Source organism: Rhagoletis pomonella, unplaced genomic scaffold (genome assembly GCF_013731165.1).
Source record: "Rhagoletis pomonella isolate Grant_MI unplaced genomic scaffold, Rhpom_1.0 Rhpom_scaffold_00008, whole genome shotgun sequence".
NCBI classification, from domain to species: domain Eukaryota; kingdom Metazoa; phylum Arthropoda; class Insecta; order Diptera; family Tephritidae; genus Rhagoletis; species Rhagoletis pomonella.
Genome location: NW_023458562.1, coordinates 37,043,667 through 37,055,567, shown reverse-complemented (window position 1 = coordinate 37,055,567; position 11,901 = coordinate 37,043,667). Strand labels below are relative to the sequence as shown.

The following is an 11,901-nucleotide window of genomic DNA, read 5'->3' as shown; positions in this document are numbered from 1 at the left end:
GATATGTACATAAAAAAAATATTCAAAAAATACCTCACCCTTTTTTCAAGTCGGTTAAAAAAATTTAGACCCAGAAGTGGCGGCGAATTTGTTTACTTCATGTGCGTCTTAAAGGAGAATTTCATACATATATACGTATGTATGTATGTGTTTATGTACAAGAGCATATCTTCCTCCACTCCAGTGCCTTTGAAAGTGTTTATTAACACCACCCATCGCCATGCTCCCCTAGCAACATGTTGCGCGTGAACAGCAATCAAACATGTTGCATGACGAACAAGTGCACGACCAAACGAACCTCCCCAAAACAATACGAGCAAAACAACACGATAGCAGCCAGTGGAGCGCCAGCGTCGACGCCAGCGTCAGCAACAGCAGCAGCAACAACAGCTCCACCAACTTGCCGAGCGCCATTGACGACTGGCGTTCGCTGCTGGCTGTGCTTTTACATTGCGCTGCTTTTGCTTCTGCCTTTGCCTTGTTTTGCTTTACTAGTGGCTGCCTTTTTGGCTTGGCGCTGCTTGGTTACCTTTGGGGGCGCGCATGCAGTCCAGTCTTCGTTACGCCGTTATCCGCGTTGGTTGGTCGTTAGAATTAAATTCGCAATCGTGATTGTTGTCGTAGGTAAGCAGCATGGTGCTGGCTCCTCGAGTTTAGTGAGTTTTGTGTTTTTCTCTGTGGCCATTGCTGCCGATATTTTTTAATGCAATAGATGGAGACAGGTGCGCGTCTAACAAAATCGACAAATAAAAGAAGCATCAAATCAAGTAAAGCAATTTGTTGCGAAAAAGGAGAAAATTTATAAAAATTAAACAAATCTATAAAGTGTTAAGGAGCTGTGGATTTTACTCAACGATTTGTTTTTATTATTTTAATTTTGGCATTCTTTGTCGAATTGCATTGTCTCGCATTTCGCGTGTAAATTTTTTTGCCTTTCTTTTCCTGCGCAACAACGACGACGTGCCAGTGAGCTGTGCGTAGTGATTTATGCGAAATTTGTTTGTGTGTGGAGCAGCAGCAGACAGCCGCTTTTGTGCGAAAGTTGTTTGTCAGTTGGCGTATGAATTGCTCGATTGAGTGTAAACAAAAAGGAATTTTTAAAAAAAGAAATATTGTGCGAAAAAATTTACTTAAAATTTTGTGAATATTATTGTTGCTATTGAATTCGCGTATTGGAACGTATCATACCAAAAGACGCGTACGGTGAGTTAAAAAGAGAAAAGAGCGAAATTACAATTACAAAAAGCCGGAAAGCGTTGTACATTCTTTGTGACTGACTGCTGTTGCTTTTTGCTGTCTGTGACGCGAATTTGTGGGAGAAAACGTGCAAAGCGGCTTGCGGAAAAGCGGCCCAAAACAAAAAGCCCAAAAAGTATGTATGCAAATTGAGTTTTTATCACCAAATGAGTGTTTATAGAATATGTAAATATTTTAAAATTTTGGTAAAAATCATTGAAATTTAAGAATTATGGTAATGAGCAAATTATAACTACGGTGTGGAGTTTTATACGAAATTTTGAGGTATTTTTTCTACAGTAAAGAAGTTAGAAAAAATAACGAGAAGCAAAGGAAAAAAGTCATACCTAACAATAAACAGTCAGCGAACAAGTAGAAGCGTGTCTTTAATAAATATGTAAATAGATACAAATAAGCCGAGCGCATACAAATAAAACCGGCTTCGACTGTGAACGGTATTTGAATAATTTTAAATTCTACAAAAGTTCTAAACCATCTTCGCCAAAAAAAAAAAATCGGTTATGTGTTGGTATACTTTTGGTGGCAGTGTATTTAATAGACACCCAGTCGTGACGGGCATTTTCACCGTAGATCCACGGTAAATAATTACCGCGAATCCGGATATATATACATATATATATATTTTTTTTTAAGCGGATGAACAATCCAGCAATGTTTTTGGTGGAAGCGTAGGTTTTGATTTTCTGCCCGTGATGTACGGAAAGCAGTGGTTGATTTACGGTAGTGGTTTCGAACCCATAAAGTTCCATTTTTGGGGAACAAACCATCGAAGTTTTCTTAACTAGATTGGTTATTGATAAAACGACTCTGAAAATGAGTTATGTTCGAAACGATGGGTGCAATATTTGTAGAATGCAATTCTATAGTAATCTTTAACGCTACCCGTATCGATGTCGTATTCTTTGCATACTTCGCTCACATTTTCGAAAACTTCGTGAAAATTGCTTTGCACTTTGTACCATCTCTTGAAATTCCTGACTAGTTTCCTCCGAAAATTTCAAAGCCTCGGAAAAATTTTGCGTTTCTGATTGCAATTGCTTACTTAAAGGAAAAAGGATGGAGTACACTGACTGCATTATTTTGCAAGACATTTAAAATTCCAAAAAGCAGTCAGGAACTGGGAGTTTCGTGTTGCTGAATTGTCGTTTTTCCATACTCTTCATTCACGGTTGTGTTAATACTATGTGGAGCACACTTGGGTTCTGTTTATTTCACCACATCATATCTTTTGCTATAAAAGTACGAGCAATCTATACCAATTCCAAAAGCTACTTCTTGATAGCTCTTGATAAGTTTCCTCAAATCAAATAGCTGATGAACCACCAACTTTTTCGTCCTTTAGTTTGACTTGAGTAGCTCAACGACTCTTTCTAGCCACTTAACTTCGTCAAGCACCGTGATGTTGTTGCGACAAGCGTTTAATGCTCTATTCGCTGTTGAGTTGTACCTCCCGACCTTCCACAAATTTTTACTTTCAGCAAGTTACCGATTTAATTTACGAGTATGAAGATTTAAAAATTTTATCACCAAAGGTGTTTTATTGAGGTCAGCGCCTGATAGAGGAGTTTTAAAGTATTTTAGTATTTAGTATTGGATAGATAACGCAGAATTTTTAATAGATGCTGGTCCAGCAGTTGAAAATGAAGTGCCAATAATCCTACTGTTCAGTTCAATGAGGTCCATGGCAGGACATTCATCAATCGGTTCTGCAATGGAGAAAACACCGTTCCGTAGAATGTGTTCCCAAAATAATTGGCGGAAGTAAGCTTGGCGATAGGAGTTGTTGTTTTTGTTGCAGCGAAATTACTAAGCCCCGCGTAGGTCGGTTTGTTCATCAGTCGTTGTAGTCAATCTCAACTAATGGTAATTCCAAGAAACGAGCTTTTTCGAAGGGGTCGAACCAAAGAGAGCGGGGTGTCGGCTGAGTGGGATTGAGATTAAATGTGAAAAGCTGGTTGGTGTCATGACGGAGTTCCCCAAATTCTGGACACTCATTGGGGATATTGAGGGTTGAGTGGAGAAAAGTAGCTGTTATAATATCCTGACCGTAATTGGGCTAGAGTAACGCGGATCTATCATGGTAGTCGAAGCTCAGAGTCTGCAATAGGTGGAAATTGGGCTCCTATCAAGGCATTCATAGGTCGAGAGTCGTGGTAGGTGGTGACCGACTCACTATGAATTGGTCAGTGGAAATCTGGACCGCGTCCATGTACTCGAAAAGATGCCTTCTGACGTGCCTGGGTGGAAGCTCTTCCTCAAGCAGATGTTTGTTGGTTTGTTTACGCCTGTGAGCGCCCACCAGAAACTGCTTGCTGAGTATTTTGAGGGGAATAGTTCACAATCGGCCAGCCAAATACCTTGTTTTGTTGGGGAGAGGATTCGAAGAAGTATCTTCTGATGATTTGCATTGAGTACCTACTAAAACGACAGATAGCAAATTCATCCGAATTGGTCCCACTTTGCGCGACACGAAATTTCCCAGCCATTCGCTTTTAGAAGAATATCTTTGCTTTAGTCTGCTCTATGCATACTGTTTCTCGGAAATGTAATACCTCTGGGTATTTGCGACATTCAAACGGTACTGTTAATAATATCACTGCTTGTTTCCCGATTTAAGCTACTTAAGAAGTGCAACATAGAGCTTTCTTCATCACATCAGGTTCGACGTCATTTGAAGGTCAAGGAGGGAAAAATTCATTGAATAAATATGAAAATTCATACAAGTAATAGAGGGGTTTGGACTCACTGAATCCGAATCCGCGGTATGTTAGCCTCCATAATGTCAGGTTCGAGGTCATTTGAGGGTCAAATAGGACCACAAATTTATTCAATACAAATAATTTTCTTCTTTTTTGTCGCTGAATCTGAATTGGGAGTCCCATAATTCTTCAAAGTCATCTCGAGGTCATGCCAAGGTCAAATTCAGAAGAATTGAATTTCCCTACTTGACCTTAAAATAACCATGAACCTGACGTGATGGAGGCTAACAGACCTCGGATTTGCATTCAGGGCAGAAACTTTTTTTTTGTAAACCTGTGTTATAGTAGGATAAAAATTTGTCAAGTCATCTGTAACTATTATTCGAAGACTTTCGAGGGCAAGTATTGTGGGAGCAAGGTACATATTAGGGCTGTTCAGGATCTTGTGTTTATGCATATTCGTTACAATTGTAAATTCACAACAATAAAAGGTTGCCATGGCAGCAAGCATAAAATTTGCAAATGCAATTCCAACTGCAAATCCAAGATCATTTCCTCAACATCCTGAACAGCCCTACTGTTTACCAACATTGCCGCCATACTGATTGCATAGATTATCTCAGTCTTGCAAACACTACAGTAGCCTAAAGGACTCTGAGGCTCAATTTCAGATTGTCGTGAGGGATCGTATTCATTTACTTCAGACAGAAATGTAGAAACTCATTGTAAAGGCAGTAGGTGAATTCTTTATTTGTACTTTTATTGGAGCTCCAAAATTTAGAGTGTGCAAAAAATTTTTGTGAAAATGAGTCGTCTTATTATTTACATGCGAACGGATTGACTTTAAATTATTTCATAAGCTTATTGAGAATTGAAGACATATGCGTTAGGCGAAAGATATAATAACTCGCCTGATATACTGTAGTACTTTTACTTGACCATTTGCATTACTCTCTTTGGGCGGCTAATTATGCTGAGAGTTAAAGAAGGGTGTTATATTAACTGTAGCCTCTTAAATAAAGTATTATGGAACTCTCGTATAAAAAAAATGTATTGTAAGTAAACCGCCTGAATTCAATATTAATATGTAATTAATTAATGCAAAACAACAACTACTTCTAGGCACAGCCAAACAAAGTCCGAAGCATAAAGTTTAGCTGAGATTTTTGTTAACAAAACAGTAATTAACTAATTGAGAGAGTAAATAAATAATGAAAACGGGGCATAAGCGACAGAGTGCGAGGCATAGCCAACGTACAAGCACAATAGGCAAGACATCCACAATGCGGTAGCAAAAACAACAATGGACGGCAGGTGCGTGTACACTTGTCACATTTTGAGTGTTGGCGACAATAACAACAGAAACAATAAAAGTAAAAAAACATGAAAAGCAAAGTAAATAATATGTGTAAAGAAAATGGGAAAACCAGCAAATAATTTCTGTTTTTCCTTTGTAACCGAATTGCTTTAACGCTTCCGTTCTTCGTTGTTTTTGTGGTTTTTATTCTAGGCTAGCGTGTGACACTTCCTACCACTTCTGTGCTGCTTCCTGCTACCTTTCATAATTAAAACCACAGGCTTTTGCGTGAAGAGTGCTGTTGTGTAGACAAAAAATAGCAACTTTTTTTCAGTGGTTTTTTTTACATTGTGTTTGCTTATTTATGTTTTTTATACATATACAATAGGGTGGTCCTTAAAAATATCAACATCATGGGTCAGCCCTTTATTTTTTTCTACGTACAAATTTTCAACGAATTTTCAACTTTTCTTAATTTTAATTTTGTTGTTTAAAATTCTCAACTTTTCGTGCATGCCTTTCTTTTCTGCGCGGAACAAAATAAAGCAAAATACAAAATTTAGACGCTGACATTTTTAAGTACCACCCTAATGTAATATTTTTTTCCAGCACTCCGCTCGTCTTTTGCCGTTATTTAACACTTACTTTGTTCTCGCAAGTTTTTTGTTTTTGGCATTGTTTTGTCTTTTTTTTTTTGTGTGTTTTGCTTGCTGCTATGGCAGCACCTAATTTTTTTTTGTCCACACAGGATACAAAGAATAATGCCTCCATACAAAAAAAAAAGATTTCACCCACATTTAAATTTGCTGCATAAAAATGTAGACATGCAAATGCCAGTAGAAAAGTCTTAAGTAAAAGGAAGCGACAAAAAATACATGTTGCCGGCGCTCAAAAACAAAAACTCAAAAGCAAGAAAAATTCATTCATTTTTGTGTGTGGCGGCTGCCCACTTTTTGGCTTTTGTGATAGCGCCTGTTGGCGACAATTGTGTGATGGCAAAACACAAAATATGCTTCTAGACTTTTGTATGTAGTAAAGCTGTCTGCGAAGCGGGCCAAAAGTGGGTGGAAAAAAATGTGACAAGTGACGGCATTCGTTGTTTATCGATTTGACTTTGTGGAAATTTTCTTTGATCATAGTAAATACTCCGCATTGAGTGGGTGAGGTGGACCTTGCGCCAGTGTGTAGGCTTTGAAGTTGTGTTTTTTTTTTAATTTGATTGCAGGACAACTTCTTGTTCAACTCCATTGCAATTTTTTCCAGTGGGTTGAAATTTGAGCTTTTTTTTGCCGAAGGTGCAATTTTTATGTATAATTTCGCCTTGAGAGTCCTTTTGTAAATTTATTTTGCAAGTTTTGTAGAATTTTTGTCACCTTAACTTCCTCCATAACAGGTATTTTTAAAAAATTGTAAAACAATAAAAAACTTTCTTTCGTAACTTTCAAAAATAGCTTGTTTACGCGGTTCAATTATGGGCTAGTGTTAGAGAGTAGTTAACGCCACACATTATTTATTTCTCTATATCCTGGCAGCTCCATCAAATCCAGTCCTATACAGTAAAAGTTGGTGGTACGCGCCTTGGTGTAGTCACACCAAAGGAGAGAGGCCTATAGTTTTTTCCCGGCCGGGGACGGAAGAAGATGGTTTTTTCATAGAAGAAGTAGCTTGAAAAGGGATGAAAGCTTTGAAAAAGCGCCTTCAAGCTCCATTGAGTTTGCTTCGAGAGAATGCCTACCCCTCAGAAGTAGGCAACAGTAAAATCTGAGAGAAACTTATCGGAACAAACCAAAATAAACTCCAAATTTGGGTGATAGAAGTATAATATATGTAATTCTAGCTCAAAGCCCACCGAGAACGAGATGAGAATTTTGATACACGATAGCCCTGGGCTATTGGAATAGCATGCTACCGCTTAAGTAGGTTGATGTTTGAAGAAAAAGAACTAAGTTGTGGAACTTCAAAGAAGCATCCAGCAAAAAGAGATTCCTTTCGGCAAAGCAATCAACCACCAAACAAGGAAAGAAACAACCGTGTGGTTCAAGAAACAATCAAATTAGTATGGGACCACCCGTGAGGTAAACCTTTCCTTTAAAAAAAGAATTATAGAAATCGGTTAATATAATCCAAAGTTATGTATGTTATATACATAAAAAAAATATATATATTCTGAAGAATTCCATTTTGTGAAGTCGGTTAAAAAAGAGATAAACTAAGAAAAGAAGAACGAAAGCAATAGCTTTGAACAAGCGAGAAAAGGAAAAATACCAATTCTTTGAGGAACTAAAGTCGACCTTGCAGGTAACAGCCAGCTTAAGCTTAAGGCGATAGTCGAGCTCCCTAATATGGTCTGCCCGACTGCGAATAACTAACGTTAAAATGCTGTAAGGCGAATTCGAGAAAAGGAAAACTTAAGAGCACATACTACGCTATCCTAAGAGAACTCGAAAAGAATAACCGAACTGGCCTGCATACAAATTTTCTAGGTGCATAGCAGAATAAGGCTATGGGTAAACATAATCGCAGGAGATTTGACCTCCAGATCAATGGAATATGAAATCAAGAGGTGGCCAAGTGTTAGACAACGCTGCTGGGTTTGGAGAAGCTATTAATAACAACAGCCAACAGCCAGAGAACACTTTTCGAAGGCCAGCAAGCGAAAAAACCACCATGGATATAGACAAAGACAAAAATAACGACAGAGATGAAGATTAAGTAAAAGACGCAACCAAATGCAAAGGCTAAGCCAAACACAGAGGTTAAGATGGAGATTGAGGGGAACATGAGGTTGTATAAGATGAGGAGGTGGCGATGATAATGAAAATAAAGACAAAGAAAAAGATGCAGATTAAAATGAAGATGAAGATGAATATGAACATGAGCATGAAGATGAAGATGGCTCCATCTGGAGATGGAGATGGAAATGAAGATGAAAACGGCGATGTGTATAAAAATAAAAAAAGATAAAGTCCAACACAAAGACAGATCTTAGAAAAAGATGAAGATGCAAATGAAGGTGAAAGTTACGGTGAAGATAAAGATAAGAAAAAACATAAGATGAACACGAAAATGAATATAAATATAAAGGTAAAGTTGATTGTGACGATAAAGATGAATATATTGGTAAAGATAAGGATAAACAGACAAATACAGAAAAATATAAAGACGAATATAAAGGCACAGGCAGAGCCAAATGCTAAGGCCAAACTCAAAGAGAAAATTATTATTTTTAACTCGTGCCTAGTTTTTTTTTGTTTTTTTATTATTACTGATTTCCACATTATTTTCAACCAAATTTCCCCAAATGCAAGTTCCCCATTTCAAATGTTTTAAACTGCATTTTCCCTCATTTCCTAATTTATTACGACTTAACTTTAATAACCGGCATAATTTCCGTCACCTTTGTTGCTGCGATTCACGCCATTCTCAAGAATCTCTCTCCCTCTCTCTCTCTCTCTTTCTCAAATCATACCACGAATTCCTTTGAGCACTCCTCTTCTCCAGTTTGCTGTTTTGCAGCTGACATTTTGTTTGCAAAACATTTTAATTCATTCGCCTTTAACATAAATTGCAAATGTTCGCAACTCTTCCGCGGTGGAGCTTGTGCTTTATTTGGTTTTCTTATCGGCCAAAGCAAATATCTGCGTTTTCCTCTGCTCTCAGTTGCCCTTTAAAGTGGAGTTATGTTGCGTTGCATATTTGTTTTTATTGTTCGCAACCTACCACGCTTCGCTAGAGAATTTCTTCGCAGGCTGGTGACCTTCTCCACCCACTCCCACGCTCTGCTGAATGCTATGCGTTTTTTTTCAAATTTTTTTATTATCATTTTTCGCACTCAATTCGACGACCATTCGTATGGTTTCTATAGAATAATTCTAAAAACAAGCCAGTATTTTTTTTATCATTTTTATTATTATTGCTATTGTTAGCATTGTCACATAGTCGTACCTGTTTTTTGTCACATTGTTTTTTATTATTCCACACTGCTATTGTTGAATCAATTTCCGCTGCCATTTGTTGGTAGCAGCGACGTTGACTGAATCGTTTGGACGTTAGCGATGCTGCTGTTAAAAATCGATAAAGGACATTGTCGTTTGCTTGCGCTCTTTCACTGCCTTCCTCACGGTCTTTTATGTATATTCTCTCACGCCCTGCCTCTTTCTCTCTCACTTTATTTCTACCTCAATGCTCTCACACAGCTGATTTTAGCAAATTTTCTCGAGCGCTCTTCGCCCGTACTACACAACGTATTTTGAATGAGTCCTTTGAATTTGCTTTGTTTGTTATTTCTGCAACATTTTAGCAAGGCTTGCAACATTGTTGCCTATAAAATAGTATTTTTAATGGCAAAAAACCCACCCTCATCTGCCGTCACCTGTCCTTCTGCTTAGCTCATTCTATCATTATTTTCTCTCACATTTCAATACTGTTTTGGACATTTTACAAATCTTCATTTCCTCAACTTAAGCCTCATTCGCCAGTCAATGGTGTGTAAATATTTGTAATTGTGTGCTTTGGAGTGTGAAATTATTACCAACGCCTTGGGTATGTCTGTCTATGTGTTATTAGGCTTTCAACGAGTAGACAGATGAGCACCACTTGTTGATGAAGCTATGTACCAAGTATAAATTTGTGTGCGATTCATTGTTTGTATAGGAGTGCTAGTTTGTCTGAGAGATTTGCACGGATTTTCATTTCAGAGTACATTGCGCTTCATCATGCCGCCTTCAGTGCGAGCTCGTCGCGCTTCCCCCGTATTTACACAAAAATTTATGAAAAAAATTAATAGGTCGACGGCTTTGTGACCATTGATTACCATCAGTTACCACCTGTGTATGCTTTAGACGTTGATACAACCCCGAGAAAAATCCAACAACTCAGAACGATGTTTGTCGGCAATCGTCTATCCTTTCCTAAGTACGTGGACCCTGGGATCTTCTTCATCCGACCTCAAGATCGTCTGTCTCTACAGAAGGCCCCATTTTATTCGAATAGTAACTTAATTTGCAGTGTCCTGTCAGGTAGCTAGTAAGAGTTCTAAGACCATACCGGCTAGGCTCAAGTAGTCTTGCGGAGTTGCTATTGAAAGAAGTTATAATTCTCTTTGATTGTCTCATTACCTTTGACTGCGTTCAAACCCGCGGACGCACCAAAGCGTTATTCTTTTGTGGGCTCACAGGTGGCTAAAAATAGTTTTACAGTTGTCCACAAGCCTTGACGTCATTCGAAATGAATCTAGGCTCTTTAACGCTACCCGACTATTCTACATAATATTTATTGTAGCCCGATTTGCCATTACACGAAAGCATTCGCGAACACATTTCGCCTGGAATGTGGTTGGGTATGTGCCCAGTAGCAGACTTTTCGGGTTTCTTGGTCCAAGTACGCTTATGCCAGTACTACTGCCATCCATCTTAGATCCGTCGGTATATCATATTTGACACCCTTCGTTAAGTGCCCTTTATTTTCTTTTCTGCGAATTCAACTATACATATCTTTTATTGAAATTCGATTATATACCGCCAAATATTCGTATTCCGCAAAGAAGCGGCCGAAATTTTTATTTATTTTGAGAGAACATTACATCATTTATATTTATTTGCTTATTTATCAAAGAAAAAATATGCAAACATGCAATTGCATTATACCTAGGCAAGCTTTGGAGCGTTGGAAATTATATCTTTGTACAATGTGCTAATTTGAATGACCTTCACCGAAGTGGCAACCTCATTATCACTTCGAAATGAATGGAATAAACACCTAAATTGTTATAACAAGCTTCAAGCTTAAGCTGCTGATGAATTATACATAACTAATTATGAAACAATTCTTTACTCATAAACAAATTAGTGATAAATAAATTAATACTTTCAATATTCGCTTTGGAGTGTTCAGAAAATACTATATGTATGTATGTAAATATATCCGGAAAAATTCTAACAAAACAATATTTATTATTATGCATGGTGGAATAATACAAGGTGTTGGATATTGACAGCGTTCTCGCTCTAATCCGCCATCTTGGCTCCCTTAGCTATATCAGTGTTTCCCTCTTGAAAAAACTACATTTTATCGCCTTTAAAAAAGTACTAAACTACCTCATTCCCTATTCCAAAACCGATTTGCAATCACTGAACAATTCTTTGACATTTACTCTATTCTTATCGTTGGCAACTGAAAATTAAATTAGAAATTTCAACATTAATTCGGCAAAAAAACATCGGTTTAGAGTTCTCCCCAAGGATTTGTAGTTATTTTGGTCGGTGCTTCCTTCCGCTGCTATTCCGTCTGTGGTTCACTGCCACTGGCCTTGCTTTTTCAACGATATAACTGTTTTCTTGGTAAGTTTAGATGGAAGATTTAAACAAGAACTACGTATTTAACTATGCATCTATTCCCCAGTGATTTTTGCTGCTGCAATCCCGTCTGTGGTTCACTGCCTCTGGCCTTGCTTTTCCAACGATATAACTGTTTTTTTGGTAACTTCTACCGCTCAGACTTTGTTGCTTTTTCCCTTTTCCCTAAAAACATAATAGTGCTACAAAGCTCAATAACAATATGGAAACAAATGTTAATAAGCCACAATAATATTGACAATAAATAAGATTTCACTACGATTGAATTTTCTATTAGTAACAGGGTAGTTATAGT

The 11,901-nt window shown here is 37.7% G+C and overlaps 1 protein-coding gene and 1 long non-coding RNA gene across 5 annotated transcripts in view; one reads left to right on the top strand and one right to left on the bottom strand.

Moving 5' to 3' along the window:
- Positions 1–11,901, top strand: part of LOC118744786 (putative polypeptide N-acetylgalactosaminyltransferase 9) — a 438,912-nt gene that overhangs the window by 146,846 nt on the left and 280,165 nt on the right. The window contains exon 1 of one of the 4 annotated variants that reach the window (XM_036478108.1): positions 531–1,372. The exons of the other annotated variants lie outside the window; for them this stretch is intronic. The gene's annotated coding sequence lies outside the window, so the exon portion shown is untranslated. Of the gene's footprint in view, positions 1–530; positions 1,373–11,901 lie in introns of those variants that run through there. 4 annotated transcript variants of the gene reach the window in all.
- Positions 1–11,901, bottom strand: part of LOC118744790 — a 31,150-nt gene that overhangs the window by 8,599 nt on the left and 10,650 nt on the right. The gene's annotated exons all lie outside the window — the stretch shown is intronic.